Below are 21,328 nucleotides of genomic sequence, written 5' to 3' on the forward strand. Positions count from 1 at the left end.
CACTAATAAGTGGATATTAACCTAGAAAACTGGAATACCCAAAACATAATCCACACATCAAATGAGGTACAAGAAGAACAGAGGAGTGGCCCCTTGTTCTGGAAAGACTCGGTGTAGCAGTATAGGGCAAAACCAGAACAGGGAAATGGGAAGGGGTGGGTGGGAAAACAGGGGGAGGGAAGGGGGCATATGGGACTTTTGGGGAGTGGGAGGCCAGAAAAGGGGAAATCATTTGAAATGTAAATAAAAAATATATCGAATAAAAAAAAAGAATGGATCAATTCGTATTCTTCTGCATGCTGAACTCCAGTTGAACGAGCACCATTTGTTGAAAAGGTTATCTTTTTTCCACTGGATGTTTTCAGCGACTTTGTCAAAGATCATAAGTGTGTGGGTTCATTTCTGGGTCTTAATTTCTATTCCATTAATCTACCTGCCTGTCATTGTACCAATACCACACAGTTTTTAACACTATTGCTCTGTAGTACTGCTTGAGGTCCGGTATACTGATTCCCCCAGACGTTCTTTTACTGTTCAGAATAATTTTAGCTATCCTGGTGTTTTTGTTATTCCATATTAATTTGAGAATTGCTCTTTCTAACTCTATAAAGAACTGAATTGAGATTTTGATGGGAATTGCATTGAATCTGTATATTGCTTTTGGCACAATGGCCATTTTTACTATATTGTTCCTGCCAAGAGCATGAGAGACCATTTTCTGTGGTCTTCTTCAATTTCGTTTTTCAGAGACCTGAAGTTCTTGTCATATAGATCTTTCACTTGTTTGGTTAGAGTCACACCAAGATACTTTATATTGTTTGTGGCTATTGTGAAAGGTGTCATTTCTCTAATTTCATTCTCAGCCTGCTTATCCTTTGAGTATAGGAAGGCTACTGATTTGCTTGAGTTAATTTTATAACCAGCCACTTTGTTAAAGTTGTTTATCAGCTGTTCTCTGGTGGAGTTTCTTTGGGTCACTTAAGTAGACTATCATATCATCTGTGAATAGTGATAGTTTTACTTCTTCCTTTCCAATTTATATCCCTTTGACCTCCTTATTTTGTCTAATTGCTCTAGCTAGAACTTCAAGTATATTGAAGATATGGAGAGAGGGGGCAGCCTTGTCTAGTCCCTGATTTTAGTGGGATTGCTTCAAGTTTCTCTCCATTTAGTTTGATGTGGGCTACCGGTGTGCTGAATATTGCTTTGACTATGCTTAAGCATAGGCCTTGAATTCCTGTTATTTCCAAGACTTTTAGCATGAAAAGATGCTGAATTTTGTCAAAAGCTTTTTCAGCATCTAATGAAGTGACCATATGGTTTTTTTCTTTCAGTTTGATCATGTAGTGGATTGCATTGATGGATTTCTGTATATTGAACCTTCCCTGAATCCCTGGGATGAAGCCTACTTGATCATGGAGAATGATTGTTTTGATGTCTTCTTGGATTCGGTTGGCAAGAATTTTATTGAGTATTTTTGCATCGATATTCATTAGAGATATTGGTCTGAAGTTCTCATTTTTCATTGGATCTTTGCGTAGTTTTGGTATCAGTGTAGTTGTGGTTTCATAGAATGAATTGGGTACTATTTCCTCTGTGTTTATTTTGTGGAATAGTTTGAAGAATATTGGTGTTAGGTTTTCTTTGAAGGTTTGAAGTTATTCTGTACTAAACCCATCTGGTCCTGTGCTTTTTTGTTTTGGTTGGAAGACTTTCAATGACCACTTCTATTTCTTTAGGGGTTATGGGACTGTTTAGGTGATCTATTTGATCCTGATTAATTTTGATATTTGTTATCTGTCTAGGAAATTGTCCATTTCCTCCAGATTCTCCATTTGTGTTAAGTATAGGTTTTTGTATTAGGATCTGATGATTTTTTGAATTTCCTCAGTTTCTGTTGTTATATCCCCCCCTTTTATTTCTAATTTTGTTAATTTGGATACTGTCTCTGTGCCCTCTGATTATTCTCGCTAAGGGTTTATCTATCTTGTTGATTTTCTCAAAGAACCAGCTCCTGCTTTTGTTGATTCTTTGTATAGTTCTTTTGGTTTCAACTTGGTTGATTTCAGCCTTGAGTTTGATGATTTCCTGCCTTCTACTCCTCTTGGGTGAATTAGCTTCTTTTTATTCCAGGACTTTCAGGTGTGCCATTAAGCTGCTAGAGTATGCTCTGTTTTTGTATATCATGTAACTGATAACTATTATTTATTTTTTAACCATATCTGTTAAGGAGATTAGTCAAAACTTGCATCTCAAGCCACTTACCCTTGTATAACACAAAGAAAAGTGTAAGTATTCTATTAAAACTCACTGGGAAGGTAGTATTTCTAATAACTCACAATATTTTATGAGCTTCAAAGCAACTATAAATTGCCATTTGATCTTCCCTATGTTGATGATGTATTCAGACATTCCATATTTCACATAGAACATAAAATAACAAACATAATATCTGTGGTTAACACATTATCAGGCAAATGAGAGATTAATTTCCTTATTCAGCACTTACTTTGTGAAATCATCTATGAAGTAATGGAAAACATGACCAGAAAATTGAGAACTGATCACCCACAAATGAGGCTGAATTGTAGGGTTCTGTGATATACAGACAAGGAAGTGAATTATAAATAACATAAACAAATTTTTATTAACAGAAATATGAAGAATTTTTCATATATGTATATATATATATATCTATATATATAAAATTTGAAATACTTACTATTTCACATTTCCTTCAACAAATAAGAACAAATAGGAAACTACCTTAAGTATTTGTGTTTTAAGATGTTAATGTTTTATACAACCAAAAAATTTATAATTCAATTCTGTTTATGGAGTAGTAGCCAACAGCAATTGTACTTTGAAAATTCACTTGTCAAATTTCAAATTGTGTAACAGGAGCATTTCTGGGGGCAGAAATAAAATATTTGATTTGTGGAACATGTATATATTAAACTCACCACCCAGTATTTTTTAAGACAATCCTTTGTTCTTTCCTCCATTTTCCCCAAATTTTCATTTCATAAGTAAATGATACTTCTGTGAGTAATAGTTGAATATGTTGCAACTGAAAACCTGGTTGTTAAATAAGTGAAAATTAGAAAAAATTTCCTGCTCCAAGCAGTATTGACAGTATCATTATCTCCAATAACTTGCATGATAGTCAGAACTCTCAGAAGCTTCTAGCTGAGGAAAACATTAATATAGTTTTGATGAAGGGAAGCTTGGTGAATGTGCCAAATGAATTCAGTGTACACATGTTTTAATTAGTTCTTTGTGCATCATGAAATATATTCTGAAGAAAACACTAAGTTGCCAAAAAAGATAGTGAGCAAATTGCTGATATGCTGATATTCTGATGTTTTTTGTATTATTAAAAACAGAACCAATTTGAATTTCAAATACATCCTTAAAGAAATGTTGTTTTAAGTAAGATGAAATAGATAGAGTAAAATAATGCTACATCATTTATTATTATTAAAGAATTATATATGAAATACTAAGATGAATGAAATCAAAATATAGGCGAAATGGGTTTTATTCAAGGGATTTTTGAGGAAGTTTAACCTATCATCATTATTAGCAACATAATCAAAGATTCTATCAATGTCAATAAGCAAATGAAAAACATAACAAGGTAGTGTGTTTTAGTCAGGCATCAGGTTTAAGGCATTTAAGAATGAGAGGTATAAGCCAGGCAGTGATGGCACATGCCTTTAATCCCAGCACTCGGGAGGCAGAGGCAGGTGGATTTCTTAGTTTGAGGCCAGCCTGGTGTACAGAGTGAGTTCTAGGACAGCCAGGGCTACACAGAGAAACCATGTCTCAAAAAAACAAAAAGAAAAAGAAAAAAAAAAGGAAAAGAAAAACTTAACTAACTAAATAAAAATGTTCACAAAGGTTTTTTTTTTTAAAAAAAAAATGAGAGGTGTAATTAATTGTGAAATACAGGATATTTTCTTCTGTCATAAGGAAAGCATACAATAATGAATACTTCCATAATTCTTTTCAGCATTATGATGGTTGTTCTTATCAGTTCAGTCAACTGGTAAAGGTTAGTGATCTAAGAAATAGTATGAAATAGGACTTCAATTTATTTGAGAAATCCATCACATTTACAAATTGGACTTATTGTCTAAGAATCAACCTTCCCTAAATTTACCATTGTGTTTAGTTCGATACATTTAAAATTCCATTTTCTCATTCAAAATGAGAAACTAATTTTAAAATATATTCAAAGTCACAATATTAGGAATATCATAGATACAGGTACATTATCTTAAATTATTAAGATTTGCTTCATTAGATATTTAGAATAACATAGCACAGTAACTAATATAGGACAATATTATTGCTTTGAGTGCCATGTGATACAGGCTGAGAAAACCAAAAGAGATCTACAGATATAACATAACCTGTTCAGGAATGAAATTCAAACCCAAGAGGTAAAAAGGTTATTGTTTATTTCATGAAGCGATTTGAGTAGTATGGAAGAAAATATCTATGCTTATATCTCTTAACTACTAAAATTGTTGAGAAATAAATTTCTAAAATGCAATATTAAAGAATATCTTCATAATGTGAAAAATGTTTTTTCATCAAAAAGCATACAGAATAAAGAGACTACTTCTTAGACTATATGAAAACTATGCCTTGTTCTCCAAGAAGAGACAACTAGCTACATAGGAAAATCTGTACACATTGCTTACAACAACGAAGATCTACTAGTTGAAGCCCTTTTAAATTTTGAATTCTGTTCCAGTTCTTTAAGTTCTTGGCACAAACTGACAACATACCAGAAAACTAAGGAGAAAAAAATTCATGAAAGACTTCAGACATTTTTATGTACATTGTGTCTACATTCCAGCCAAAATGTGGCAGAGGAATGCCTTGCCAGGCATCAGTGGTTCTCGGTCAGGTGAAGGCTCAATAGATGCCCCAAAAAAGGGAAGTCAAGGGGAGGAGGTGGGAGTGGGTCAGGTGGAGCAGCATATACTTGGAGGCAAGGGGTGGGAGGAGGGGTTCAGGGTTTTCAGAGAGGGGGAAACCGGGAAAGGTTTTAGCATTTCAAATGTAAATGAAGATTATATTCAATAAAAAGAAATAATATAATTTTATTCATATATTTATATATATATGTTTATGTAGCTTTAAATTTTAAAATTTCAAGCAAAATAAATTACGCGAAAATATTATTAGCTATGTTTGCCTAGAAGTAAACAGAGTTTTAAGAAAGAATAGCACAGATGCTTGGCCTTGTGGCTGCTGGAATCATTGGAACACACTGAGCATTAAGGAAACCAGGGAACAACTGGATTTCTCAGTAAAACAATATTTGGTATTCTTCATAGATTTAGCTGATTATCATTTGTTACTTTACTAATAATATATTAAACAGAAATTTAAATTTATGTTGCCAGAATAAATGTATAAAACTCCATCACAGCTAAGGTTTAATTGCCAAAATATACAAAAACAAAGTAGTTGACACACACAATGGAATAGAACAGTTTAATACATAACAAATTCTACTATAGCAAAAATGAGGCACTTTCTACTGTAGAAAATTGTGGTTTATTTTTAGAAGGTATTGATTCAAAAAAGAACAAATTCTCTCTGTATAATATAGGATGTTTTATGAGATTTCATAAAAGGAAGATGGATTGTTATAGTTAGAATTATGTGGGGTTACCTTTTGGGAAAGCAGTAGAACTGGTTAGGAAAGATCAAAGGAAACTTTGCTTTATATTTTCTATCTATTACTTTGACTAAAATAGAATAGTTTCATTTAATTGCTGGTAAGTAATTACGTTGTATGTGAAAATGTATGACTCTAAAATTTGTATATAATAACACAATAAAAATCTTAATTTTTTAAGCAAAACCCAAAAGTTATTTTACATTACTAAAGTGCACTGATCCTTCACATTTATGACCACAGTGTGTAAAAATTTGCAATTTATAAAACTTCAGAGACAACAGAAACACTTTGGTCTCTAATCTTTCAAAATTAAAATGTCAACTGCTTGTTCGGTACAATCAAAATTTCTTGAGGTTTCTAGTCAATGGTTAAAATTTTATTTGTCATGAGTTCTAGATCCCATTGCTGATGCAAAAAAAGTATTTCTGTGAAATTATTGGAAGATATAGTCTACCTGTCTGTGTCTCCGTTTCTATCTCTGTCCTGTTTCTTGTGTACATGTAGGTACATGTGTACTATTCCTTAACTAAATAAAAATGGTTATAAATTTAAGAAAGCAATCTAGTTAAGCCAGGAATTCACTAAGATCCTATTTGAAAGCTGAAAAGTACACTCTTGTATGAAATGGCAATCGCAATGATAATCCCGTGTGTTGTTCACAAAGGTAACTTTTTTGTTTGTTTGTTTGTCATTTGGCTTTTTTGTTTGTTTTTCAAGACAGGGTTTCTCTGTATAGCCCTGGCTGTCCTGGAGCTCACTTTAGACCACTCTGGCCTTGGAATCAGAAATCCTCCTGCCTCTGCCTCCCAAATGCTGGGATTAAAGGCATGCACCACCACTGCCCAGTTCTGTAACTTTTAACAAACATAAGTCAACACAGTAGTTTCTCTTCCCTTTGCCACAGAGCTTATATATTGTGAACTAACTTAAGAAAAGAAGTAACAGTGTATGACTAAAGAGTTTTGTTTTGTTTTTTTTTTGTTTTGCTTGTTTGTTTGTTTTCTGAACAGACAGGGTAGTTATACCTGTGAAGTGACAGCAATTGCATCAACAAGACCTTAGCAAGCTCAATCCTGAAAATTCTGTCTTGGAGGTGGAAGGAAGGCATGTAGTCCCACCACTTATGAACAAATTACAGGCAGTTCAGAGCTAGAAAGACAGCTTTCTTTAAGATCATGACCCCTAATGAATGAACCACATTCCAAAGAATTGCTTCATGTCTAAGAATTAACTCTTCAGTTGCTACATGGAGTCTCCAAGAGGACAGTTCTGCTAAGGCCCTGTCTATAAGCACAACAGAGTATCATTAATAGTTTCAAGAAGTGCCTCTTGCCCATGGAATGGGTATCAATTGAGCCAGTCCCTTGATGGCCATTCCCTCAATCTCTGTTCCATCTTTATCCTGGCACTTTTTGTAGGGAGGACACATTTTGGGTGGAAGGTTTTTGTCCTTATCCCTCCACTGGGAGTCCACCGTGGCTACAGGAGGTGGCTACTCCATTACCCCCATTTATAGGAGTCTCAACTTGAATCACTCTCATAGACTCTGTAAAGCATCTTTTATTGCAGGTATCTAGAATGCCCCAGAGCTGGCCCCAACCTCTTCTGCCCACCGCTGATTTCAGTTTACTCACATGGCTCCCCCTACACCTGATCCCTACCATTTCCCTCCTCATTCCCTATCCTACTCAGTTCCCTCCCAGCCTAACATTAGACAGACTTTGAGAACCTTGTGGAAGAGTTGCAATCATGATGTAAATTGAATGAATTAGTTAATGGAATAAAGAAATAAAATTAGTTGTCTAGCAAGTATTGGGTATTCATGTGTTTTGAGTTGGAGTTCATATGTTTAAAAGACATGGTGTTGACATGAATTGGGGTGGGTATGAAGGTGAAGGAGGTTCTGCAAATAGTTTGGGGTGAATATTACTAAACTACATTGTATAAAATTTTCAAAGACTTAATAAATTTTTGTTCTTAAAGGTGAAAAGTACAAGGTATTTACTATGAAATCTGTTTGCTTACTAAAAGGTGAAAACATTTTAATCTATGAAAAACCCATTATTTTTACATTCAGAATATTAGAGGATTGAGCCAAGAATCCTAAAATATAATCTTAAGGACATTGCCTATTTTTCTATGTGTGTGACATATGTTCTGTTTCCAGATTTACCCATTATGCATAATAGAGGTGTAAGAACTAGCGAAAGTGAGACTTCAGTTTAGAGTCTATATGAAGGCAAGACCTTTCTGAATATGGCTTAGTCACTATCAGGATGTTCTTCATGTTCATCTACATTGTAATGCATAACTGCATCTCTTGTTAACACATTAATATTCTACTATAATTGCTAATGCATACATACTTAGGTCTTTATGTAATTAATATTCAAGCTTTTTCTGTACTTGGACTATAATGATCCAATGCTTCAAAAAAAAAAAAAGGGAAGAGTGTAGATATTTTAAAAGAGCTGAAGAAGTGCTTAATGGGTGTATGTTTAGCAAAAGTAATGCTGACAAATATAGGGGTTCTATTTTTAAATTTTGAAGCAATTTCATATTGTTTTCAATAACATTTGAAAAATAAGTAGATAAACTTTTGATTTGTTATCGTTTTCTTCCATATTTGTAATATGATTATATATGCAGGTTATATATACAATATATATAGTACACACACACACACACATACACACACACATACATATATATATATGTGTGTGTGTGTGTGTGTGTCATACTGTACATCGTACATATAAACAAAAGTAAAGAAAGAAAATGCAAGGAGAGAAAGCAAAAAGACTAGAGAAAACTAAAACAGAAAGAAAAGATAGTCAAAAGGAATCTGAGTTTGTTTGTGATGACAAATGAATTCCCCAGAAGGAGAAAAAAAATAAGCTGAGATTTTCCTTTCCCAAGCTTTAGGGTAAAAGAGCATACATGCCAATGATTAGAAAATGGATGCAGTGAGTGCTGTAGACACAATAGGAAAATGTGTGTTTGTGTGTGTGTGTGTGTGTGTGTGTTTGTGTATGTGTTTGTGTGTGTATGTGTTTAGATTTTTGTCTGTCTCTCTACAGAGAAAAAAGGGTCAAGTGACTCTTAAATTTTCACTATGGTCTGAAAGTGTCTGTAATTATGAATGGTCCTAAAATTCCGGGGAAAAGTTTTATCTTTATTGAAGTGTTATTTTATCATCCTTGTCTTAGGTCTACATTATATGAAGTTTTGGAAAGTAAATATTTTATTACTCTCAAGTAAGTTCTTAAGATCAGATTAACTTCAATTTTTTTTAAATCTTCATATATATATCTATACTTACTTTTCTTTTTTAATTTTATTCTATATATTTTTATTTACATTTCAAATGATTTCCCTTTCTCTGGTTTCCCACTCCCCGAAAGTCACATAAGCCCCCTTCCCTCCCTCTGTTCTCTCACCCATCCCTTCCCACATCCCTGTTCTGGTTTTGTCTTATACTGCTACACTGAGGGCTTCTCCTGTCTATTTCATTCTTTCATTGGTTAAGTAATATCTAGATTGGATACTTTTGTTTTAGATTGAAATGTATATCTAATCTTGATTATTGTTTTAATTTATAATTGGTAAGGTCAAATAGGATATTAAGTGGTTTTTTTTCTTTCCAATAATCACTTTACTGCAAACCAGAACTTCTGAAATGAATTATAACATTGAATTCTCCATGTTTAGGTCAATCACACAAAAAGCCATTAACATTGATCCTTACCCCAATCAGTAATTGGATATGTGAATGACTTCTTAGGAGATCTTATAAAATGCTGTTAATCTACCCATGCTTGTATTTGATATATCCAGGCCCTCTGTTGACCTGGAATGAAAGAGAAACATATAAACCTCTTTATTTTTAATTACTGATATTTTTAGATAAAAATGCTCATACACATATGTGTGTGTATGTGTGTGTGTGTGTGTGTGTGTGTGTGTGTGTGTGTGTGTGTGTGTCTACATTCCTAAATATAACCCCCTTTGTCTCTATAATGTTACTTGTATGTATGTTTCTGAGGCTGGCCATTTAGTATTATATAACCAACTGTTGTGCTTTTCCTTGGAGGTATGTTTTGCCTCTTTTCAGAGTTCCTTAGTTGTCAATCACTCTTTGTGTAGAAATGTGATTTTCTAATCACTCTCCAGTTTAGTTTAGCAGGTCTACTTTTCTTGTCCTTGGTAAGTCACACTTAGGCAATCATGCTAATGAGACTTTTATATGTGTAGTTCTGAAATTGCTAGGGAATTAAAATTTAAAAAATACAGAGTGTACCTACCCGATCACTAGAAATCAAGTAAGTTTTCAAAATAAAACAAGAACAACCAAAATGCCTTTATTTTGACACACTTAATTAAAAAGTAATAACTAACAATTTTGACTATTCCTCATTATACTTGAAGTGAGCTAAAACCATATTTACAAGTTTCTACCACCTTTAATATTATTTCTTTCATGTTAAAATGCAGTTAGATACACTGGCTTGCTTGTTTTACTTCTTGTTAAATTTGCCACATTTATTCTTAGCAAAGATTTATCATTTCTCAAAGTCATTTAGAGATTTAAGAGATAAGCTCACAGCAGTTTGAGCATGCTTCTAAAGATAGACAGTGACCTTCAGGGTGGTGGAATGACTTATTCTTAAGCCATATGGTCAGCCTCAGGCTTAAGACATTAGAATTGAGACTGGAGGGAAGGGAATCCATGACCCTGATTTGTGTTTCTGACCCCATTTCAGATGCACCAAAAGTCACTGAGATAATATTTTGTGACAACTAATCCTTTTTGTTTGTTTATATGATTCATGCAAAAAGAAAAGAATCATTCCGATATATCATTGACTAACTGTTAAAATCATGAATTTAAGACTCTTTTAGCTAAATCTAGATGGATGAAAGAATGAACAGTCTTAGGAGTTCAGATTAATTCATCTCAAACACACCTGAATTCCACTTCTTCCCACTGATATTATGTCTTAATTCCTGACATCTATTCTGTGGAGCAAAGATACATTGATTACTGAATTCTTGACTTCATTTCAGGAAACTCAAAGTGAATGCTTCGATAGTAATTTGTCCACTGAAACTGTTTAATTAATATTCTTAGCAGCATTAATTTTTTAATATCACAAGACAGCTTCATAGATATTTATCCCTGGTTCTCATTTTGATTGGCATTGTCAGTTTTAAGAAAAGAACTCGTTAGATCTGTCCTTCCAAATGCTGTTTGTGCTTTTAGGCTTAAGGTCATGCTTGTGGAGGTAGAGATGAAAAGCGGGTATGACAGCTTGCAACATCCCACATTTAGCAATTCTTTTACCATAGTTTAGAGTTAGACCCATGGTGCAAATTCTATAACCCCATTACCTTCCCTTATCATATACATTGGCCTGGGATTAGACTTTCCAGAAATCTCATCCATACCAGCAGGAAGATACATGTCTAGTGCATTTCATAGAGTAATGTTGTACATAGACACATCCTTAGCAAAAGTTTTCCTTATCAAAGAGATAATGCTAAGGCACTGCAAAATTGTTCAGTTACATGTAAGTATAATTCTTACCCACAACTATCCATCTACAAAAACCAAATTAAAATAATTTCCAAACACCACTGTTTTAAATATATCATGATTACTTCTATGAAAGTGACAGTCCACTGTAAGGGCCAGGATAGCTCTCATTTGGAGGAGTTTGATTCTGTTTAATCAACAAGACAATATAATAGCCAAAATGTCCTGTTCAAAGAGCATCCTGATACTTAACATATTTCAGATATAATATGACATTATATTAATGAGTAACATTGACATCAAAATGCAACTTAAAAATATGCAGAGGAGGCCTTTTTCCTTAACTTATTATTTTTATTCACATTACATCACAATAGAAGCACCCCCTCCTCCCAGTGCTAAATCCCTCGCCTCTTTACCTGCTTCCATCTCTTCAGAGAAGGCGATGCTCCCTTGGGTATCACTACACCCCACACCCTGGGACATCTAGACCAACCAGGAGTAAGTACCCAGAGGAAGCCTTTTTTTTTTTGTCATTGTTCAGGGATGAACTAAACATCTCACACAGGCCAGGTGTGTATCACTACTGAGTTACATCCTTAGTTCCCAGGATGCAATTTTATTTTGTAAAGAAAACAACTCGGCCTGGACAGCAGCACCACATCTCCAAGTCCTGCAAGAGGCTAGCTGGGCTTCCGGGCGGCCAGCTGGGAGAAGTCAGTGTGCTCCAGTGAATCCAGCGGGCCCCAGCGGGAGCCTTCGGGTGCCTGCTTTGGGATCTGAACAGCCTGGGCAGCAGAAAACTGTCTACAAGCAGTGCAGGAGGTAAGCTGTGCACCAGAGGCCAACTGGGAAGGGGCAGCTTGCACTGGTGAGTCCAGCACTGACAAGACAAACTAACACCAGTGAGAACTAGATGGCAAAAGGCAAACGCAGGAACGTCACTAACAGAAATCAAGTCAATATGGCAACATCTGAACCCAATTCTCCTCTACCAACATGTCCTGGATACCCCATCACACCAGTAAAACAAGATTTGGATTTAAAATCACTGGTCATGATGCTGGTACAGGAACACATGAAGGACATACTTAAAGAAATTCAGGAGAAAATGGAACAAAAGTTAGAAGCCCTTGCAAGGGAAACACAAAAATCATTGAAAGAAATCCAGGAGAATACAAAAGCCAACAAGGAGGAAATGCAAAAAACACTTAAAGAAATACAGGAGAACTTTGGTCAACTGGCTGAGGTCATGAAAGAGGAAACACAAAAATCTTTTAAAGAAATACAGGAGAACTTTGGTCAACAGGCTGAGGTCATGAAAGAGGAAACACAAAAATCTCTTAAAGAATTACAGGAAAGCACAAACAAGCAAGTGAAGGAGCTAAGCAAAACAATCCAGGATCTAAAATCAGAAGTAGAAACAACTAAGAAAACTCAAAGGGAGACAACTTTGGAGATAGAAAGCCTTGGGAAGAAATCAGGGGACAGAGATGCAAATATCAACAACAGAATACAAGAGATAGAAGAAAGAATCTCAGATGCTGAAGATTCCATAGAAACCATGGACTCAACAGTTAAAGAAAATGCAAAATGCAAAAAGCTTGTAACCCAAAATATCCAGGAAATCCAGGACACAATGAGAAGACCAAACCTAAGGATTATAGGCATAGATGCAAGTGAAGATTTACAAATTAAAGGGACAGCAAATATCTTCAATAAAATTATGGAAGAAAACTTCCCTAACCTAAAGAGAGAGATGCCCATGAATATACAAGAAGCCTACAGAACTCCAAACAGACTGGACCAGAACAGAAATACTTCCCGTCACATAATAATCAAAACACCAAATGTTCTAAACAAAGAAAGAATACTAAAGGCAGTAAGAGAAAAAGGCCAAGTAACATATAAAGGAAGACCTATCAGAATCACAGCAGACTTTTCACCTGAGACTATGAAGGCTAGAAGGTCCTGGGCAGATCTCATGCAGACTCTAAGAGAACACGAATGCCAACCAAAACTACTATATCCAGCAAAACTCTCAATCACCATAGATGTAGAAACTAAGATATTTCATGACAAAACCAAGTTTACCCAATATCTATCCACAAACCCAGCCCTAAAAAGGATAATAGGAGGACAACACGAATACAAGGAGGGAAACTTCACTCTGGAAAAAGCAAGAAGCCTACAAGGAGGAAATGCAAAAAACACTTAAAGAAATACAGGAGAACTTTGGTCAACAGGCTGAGGTCATGAAAGAGGAAACACAAAAATCTCTTTCATCAAACTCAAAAGAAGTTAAGCATTCAAATTTAAAAAATAACGTCAAAAATGATAGGAAGTAACAATCACTATTCCTTAATATCTCTTAACATCAATGGACTTAATGCCCCAATAAAAAGACACAGACTAACTTACTGGATACGTAAACAGGACCCTACATATTGCTGCTTACAGGAAACACACCTCAGGGTCAAAGACAAACACTACCTTAGAGTAAAAGGCTGGAAGACAATTTTACAAGCAAATGGTCTCAGGAAACAAGCTGGAGTAGCCATTTTAAGATCAGATAAAATTGACTTTCAACCCAAAGTCATCAAAAGAGACCCTGAGGGACACTTCTTGCTGGTCAAAGGAAAAATACAAAAAGAAGAACTGTCAATCCTGAACATCTATGCCCTAAATGCAAGGGCACCCTCTTTCGTAAAAGAAACTTTATTAAAACTCAAAGCACACATTGCACCTAACACAATAATTGTGGGTGACTTCAACACTGCACGTTCCTCAATGGACTGATCAGGAAAACAGAAACTAAACAGGGACACAATGAAACTAATTGAAGCTTTGGACCAATTAGATTTAACAGATATATATAGAACATTCTATGCTAAAACAAAAGAATATACCTTTTTCTCAGCACCTCATGGTACCTTCTCCAAAATCGACCATATAATTGGTCACAAGACAGACCTCAACAAATATAAGAAGATCGAACTAATCCCATGCCTCCTATCTGATCACTATGGAGTAAAAGTGGTCTTCAATAGCAACAGAAACAACAGAAAACCCACATACACGTGGAAACTGAACAATACTCTACTCAATGATACCTTGGTCAAGGAAGAAATAAAGAAAGAAATTAAAGACTTTTTAGAACACAATGAAATGAAAACACAACATACCCAAATCTATGGGACACAATGAAAGCAGTGCTAAGAGGAAAACTCATAGCCCTGAGTGCCTCCAAAAAGAAAATGGAGAGAGCATACATTACCAGCTTAATGACACACCTGAAAGCCCTAGAACTAAAAGAAGCTATTTCGCCCAGGAGGAGTAGAAGGCAGGAAATCATCAAACTCAGGGCCGAAATCAATCAAGTAGAAACAAAGAGAACCATACAAAAAATCAACAAAACCAGGAGCTGGTTCTTTGAGAAAATCAACAAGATAGATAAACCCTTAACCAGACTGACCAAAGGGCACAGAGAAAGTATCCAAATTAACAAACTTAGAAATGAAAAGGGAGATATAACAACGGAAACGGAGGAAATCAAAAAAATCATCAGATCCTACTACAAGAGCCTGTACTCAACACAACTGGAGAATCTGGAGGAAATGGACAATTTCCTTGACAGATACCAAATACCAAAATTAAATCAGGACCAACTAGACCATCTAAACAGTCCCATAATGCCTAAAGAAATAGAAGGAGTCATAGAAAGTCTTCCAACCAAAAAAAGCACAGGACCAGATGGCTTCAGTGCAGAATTCTACCAGACCTTCAAAGAAGAGTTAACACCAATACTCTTCAAACTATTCCACAAAATAGAAACAGAAGGAACACTACCCAATTCCTTCTACGAAGCCACAATTATGCTGATACCAAAGCCACAAAAAGATCCAACAAAGAAAGAGAACTTCAGACCAATTTCCCTTATGAACATCGATGCAAAAATACTCAATAAAATTCTTGCCAACCGAATCCAAGAACACATCAAAACGATCATCCACCATGATCAAGTAGGCTTTATCCTGGGAATGCAGGGTTGGTTTAATATATGGAAATCCATCAATACAATCTACTACATAAACAAACTCAAAGAACAAAACCACATGGTCATTTCATTGGATGCTGAAAAAGCATTTGACAAAATTCAGCATCCTTTCATGCTTAAAGTCTTGGAGAGAACAGGAATTCAAGGCCCATACCTAAACATAGTAAAAGCAATATACAGCAAACCGGTAGCCAGCATCAAACTAAATGGAGAGAAACTTGAAGCAATCCCACTGAAATCAGGGACCAGACAAGGCTGCCCCCTTTCTCCTTATCTTTTCAATATTGTACTTGAGGTACTAGCTCGGGCAATTCGACAACATAAGGATGTCAAAGGGATACAAATTGGAAAGGAAGAAGTCAAACTATCATTATTTGCAGACGACATGATCGTCTACCTAAGTGACCCAAAGAACTCCACTAGAGAGCTCCTACAGCTGATAAACAACTTCAGCAAAGTGTCAAGTTATAAAATCAACTCAAGCAAATCAGTGGCCTTCCTATACTCAAAGGATAAGCAGGCTGAGAAAGAAATTAGGGAAATGACCCCCTTCACAATAGCCACAAACAGTATAAAGTATCTTGGGGTGACTCTTACCAAACATGTGAAAGATCTGTATTACAAGAACTTCAAGACTCTGAAGAAGGAAATGGAAGAAGACCTCAAAAAATGGGAAAACCCCCCATGCTCATGCATCGGTAGACTCAATATAGTTAAAATGGCCATTTTGCCTAAAGCACTATACAGATTCAATGCAATACCCATCAAAATCCCAACTCAATTCTTCACAGAGTTAGAAAGAGCAATTATCAAATTCATCTGGAACAACAAAAAACCCAGGATAGCTAAAACTATTCTCAGCAACAAAAGAAAATCTGGGGGAATCAGTATCCCTGACCTCAAGCAATACTACAGAGCAATAGTGTTAAAAACTGCATGGTATTGGTACAGTGACAGGCAGGAGGATCAATGGAACAGGATTGAAGATCCAGAAATGAACCCACACACCTATGGCCACTTGATCCTCAACAAAGAGGGTGAAAACATCCAATGGAAAAAAGATAGCCTTTTCAACAAATGGTGCTGGTTCAACTGGAGGTCAGCATGCAGAAGAATGCAAATTGATCCATCCTTGTCTCCTTGTACTAAGCTCAAATCCAAATGGATCAAGGACCTCCACATAAAGTCAGACACTCTGAAGCTAATAGAAAAGAAACTGGGGAAGACCCTTGAGGACATCGGTACAGGGAGAAAGTTTCTGAACAGAACACCAATAGCGTATGCTCTAAGAGCAAGAATTGACAAATGGGACCTCATAAAATTACAAAGTTTCTGTAAGGCAAAGGACACCATCAAGATGACAAATCGGCAACCAACAAATTGGGAAAAGATCTTCACCAATCCTACATCAGATAGAGGGCTAATATCCAATATATATAAAGAACTCAAGAGGTTAGACTCCAGAAAACCAAACAACCCTATTAAAAAATGGGGTACAGAGTTAAACAAAGAATTCTCACCTGAAGAACTTCGGATGGCGGAGAAGCATCTTAAAAAATGCTCAACTTCATTAGTCATTAGGGAAATGCAAATCAAAACAACCCTAAGATTTCATCTTACACCAGTCAGAATGGCTAAGATTAAAAATTCAGGAGGCAGCAGGTGTTGGAGAGGGTGTGGAGAAAGAGGAACACTCATCCACTGCTGGTGGGGTTGCAAATTGGTACAACCACTCTGGAAAGCAGTCTGGCGGTTCCTCCGAAAACTGGGCACCTCACTTCCAGAAGATCCTGCTATACTACTCCTGGGCATATACCCAGAAGACTCCCCACCATGAAATAAGGATACATGTTCTACTATGTTCATAGCATACTATTTATAATTGCCAGATGCTGGAACGAACCCAGGTATCCCTCAACAGAAGAGTGGATGCAAAAAATGTGGTATATCTACACAATGGAGTACTATTCAGCCATTAGAAACAATGAATTCATGAAATTCTTAGGCAAATGGATGGAGCTAGAGAATATCATACTAAGTGAGGTAACCCAGACTCAAAATGTGAATCATGGTATGCACTCACTAATAAGTGGATATTAACCTAGAAAACTGGAATACCCAAAACATAATCCACACATCAAATGAGGTACAAGAAGAAAGGAGGAGTGGCCCCTGGTTCGGGAAAGACTCAGTGAAACAGTATTCGGCAAAACCAGAACGGGGAAGTGGGAAGGGGTGGGTGAGAGGACAGGGGAAGAGAAGGGGGCTTATGGGACTTTCGGGGAGTGTGGGGGAGGCTAGAAAAAGGAAATCATTTGAAATGTAAATAAATTATATCGAATAAAAAAATGTAAAAAAAAAGAAAAGAAAACAACTAATTGTAAAATGTGCATGTTAATTTAGCTGAAAATTTTAATGTTAAGTGTTAAGAGAGAAATATATTATGCTCAAGTACAAACAACTTGAGAATGAAGCAAGAACATCAAATTGTGATTTATTATCCCCTTAATACACTCATTTTGAGAGAAAGCGTGATTTCTACCACATTTTAATATAGGACAAGGCTTCAAGGAACTCTCTTCCATTCCAGGTTTAGTACTGAAAGGCAAAGTTCTTTCTATGAGAACAGAGATTTTTTTTGTTGGCTATAGATGAATTCTGGTTCCTCCAATGTGCCTTTCAAACTGCATTAAACTAAGTCATTCTTAGCTTAATTGTACACTTGTACACAGAGGCAATCAGAAAGGAGGAAGACATTAGCTTAATCAAGTGCCCACTACAACAAGAGTTGTATCAAGAAGTTACAGTAGACTAGTTAACAGACAGAAAGGAATGAAAAGCTTATTTATAAAATGAGAACTCATTTTAATTCAACAAAACTTAATTTAACTTAATTTATTTGTATCCTATTCAATCAAGCACATGATTTGTTTTATTAATTCTGTTTTCCTCTTAATCTAAATGTCAATTGGGGAATTATTTTAATGCTACATTTTGTGTTATTCTGTCTAAAGCTATCAGCAGTCTTATCCTGCCTTCCTTTCATATAGGAATATTTCATCAATAAGCCAGTATATAAGGATATTCCAAGGAACACTGGCTGGTTGAGTCTCCTCAAAATAGAGAAGGGGTTGGGTCTCAGTGATTTCATTTGTTTTAGAAATGCCTTAGCCCACCTTAGAGATTTAATAGGCTATATTACGAGATTTGCTATACAATATATAGACATCTCTTTGTCAAAAATTTTTTAAAAAGAAATCTCTTTGTCTAGTTTTATCTAAATTTCTGAATCTTATTTGAACACCCCCATCTTCATTTTTTAAAAAATAGTATTAGGCCTTGTGAACATAGAAATTATTAGGCTTTGTGTAATGTGTTCTGACTAATACTTTCTTGACATCACCATTAGTGCTTTATCCTAAAAGGTACGAAGGTGAAATTAAGTGAAAACTCAATAATGTTTACAGTTGTCATATTTAAAATGTTCTATATATCTTTATTACTTTGTTTAGAAATCGTGAGTTCAAACTATTTAGAATAATATTTAAAGCCAACTGTTGTCATTACTCACCCATTTTTTTCTAGATCAAAACCAATTTTCTAGAACAAAATTCATGTTAACATTAAAAATGTTCTTTCACTGGAGCCATGGGTCCCTCGTACACCCCACCACCCCCAGCATGCATCTTCTGGTTAGTGGTTTATTCCCTGAGAACTTTGGGGGTTCTGGCTGGTTGATATTGTTGTTCTTTCTATTGGTTTTCAAACTCCTTTAGTTCCTTCGGTCCTTGCCCTAACTTCTCCATTGTGGTCCCTGTGCTCAGTCCAAAGTTTGGCGGCATGGAAAGGTAGTAGAGGATTGCCTTATCAGGCATCACTGGGAAGAGAGATCCAAGGTGGGGGAATGCTATCGCTCTGAGGCAGGAGTGGGTAGGCTGATGGAGATCCCTCATAGAGGTGGGGGGAGGGAGAGGATAGGGGGTTTGTGGAGGAGAATCTGGGAAGGGAGATAATATTTGAAATGAAATAACCAATAAAAAATAAAAAATATCATTTCACACCTACAAAAGACAGATATTTTATTTATGTTTCATATTACTTATTCTTTTTTCACTTATTTACTCATGTTACATTCTGATTAAGCCCCTGCCTCTCAACCCACTCACATAGGCACTCCCCTACTCCATCCCCTGCATCTCTGAAGAGGGGCCCAGGTACATCAAGTAACTGCAGGACTAGGCACATACTATCTCTACTGTGAAAGGAATAGGCAGCCCAGAACAGAATCTAAAGGCAGGCAGCAGTTAGAGACAGCTTCTGCTCCAGCTGTTAGGAGAACCACATAAAGAACAAGTGGCACATCTGCTACATAGGTGGTGGTTCCTAGGTCTCGCCCATGTATGCTCTTGGGTTGATTGTTCAGTCTCTGGGAACTTGGAAGTGTCCAGGTTAGTTGACTCAGTTGTTCCTTGTACAGAGCCATATTGGGGCAGTCTTGCACTTGGTCAGAGTTTGACTTTGGTCAAGGTTAACTTCTCCCAGTTAGCCAGGATCCTGCTCCACCTAGGGTGGAGCGCTCATAGTAAAGGTTAAGTTCATTGTTCCTCCAGGTATAGGAATCCCTGAATTAAACAGGTGACCCACCCAGCTGCCGGAGCAGTCAAGACGAAGACCTCCAAGAGAAGCTAGACAACTTCCACCAGAACTCAGCCTGGAGTCTGGGGGGAAGGGTTTGCCCAAACTGTTAAAAGGTCCGGCGCCATTAAAGTTTAGGGCTTTGATCAGTGAACATTGACTTGGCCGCGCTTTCTTTTCGCCCCTCTTCCCTATAACCCCAAGATTCTCTCAACAGGTAACCCGGTTTACATGTGGCTGCAGGCAGCTACATAATTGGCGCCCAACGTGGGGCGACCTGGTACGAGAGAATTTCCTGAGGTAGCCCTATCCAGCGAAGCTTCGCAGAAAAGGTGGTAAGAAGTAGTATCCGCACGGTAAGCAACATAGAGGTCAAAACTAGCGCTAGTGAATTCGTGTCTATTGTTGTGAGTGCAGGAAGGGATACAGTTTTTCAAGCAAACTGTGCGGACCCGGCACAGGGACTGCTTGGGTTGAAAAGATAGGGAAATATGGGGAAGGAATTTGGTAGGCATTTGCCCAAAGCTCGTAAGAGCTGATTTCGGCGAAAAGAAAGGGGTTTTTAAAAATAGACATATGTCCACAGCTTCTAAGAGCTGTTTAAAGAGGAAAATAGATGCAATTGCTTAACAAGCACACTTAACTTTCTGTGTATCTTTCCGTGTTTGTCCCGGTGCACCGATTGTCTATGTGTATGTTTATGTCCTCTCTGTGTCTTTGTGTGAATGACTGTTTCATGTTAAAAAGAAAAATTGGTAAAGATTTCATCTGCTGGCAACCTCTTGAGCCAGCCACAGTTTGTGTAGAGATTGATTTAAAGGCGCGCCGCAGCAGCGTAGCTCACTCACCCAAGAGACAAACATGGCTGGGGAAAAAGCCGCTTTTAATAGCCCAGAAGCCTCAAGATTTGAGAAGACTTTGGTTTGGCTTGTGAAATTCATGTAGTCGCTTTATACTTGTTTCTAATTGGTTTTAATGGTATAAGGCTTTACATTTCTTGACTAAAGAGTTATAAATTAATTGGTTATTATGTAATAGGTATAGTGTTATTAAGAAAAGGTTAGTTTAAAACTGGTGATTCAGTGTTAGAGCTATCTTAACTACACGTGGCCTAACGCCACTCATGCTTTGTTCTTGTTTATAATTAGATTTAAAGGTATATTTTACATGTCTTGACTATAGAGTATTGGCTTAAGTCACTGGACATGATTTAAAAGGTATAATGTTATTAACAAAAGTTAGGTTAAAGCTGGTAGTTTAGGGTAGTCGCCATTTTTAAACAACACGTGACATGACGGTTAAGGCTGGTAGTTTAGGGTAGCCGCCATTTTGGACAACACGTGGCATGACACAATCCAAGAAATACAGGCCTTTGGGACGCTCCTAAATTGACATG

The sequence above is a fragment of the Apodemus sylvaticus genome, chromosome 4 (genome assembly GCF_947179515.1).
Source record: "Apodemus sylvaticus chromosome 4, mApoSyl1.1, whole genome shotgun sequence".
NCBI classification, from domain to species: Eukaryota; Metazoa; Chordata; class Mammalia; order Rodentia; family Muridae; genus Apodemus; species Apodemus sylvaticus.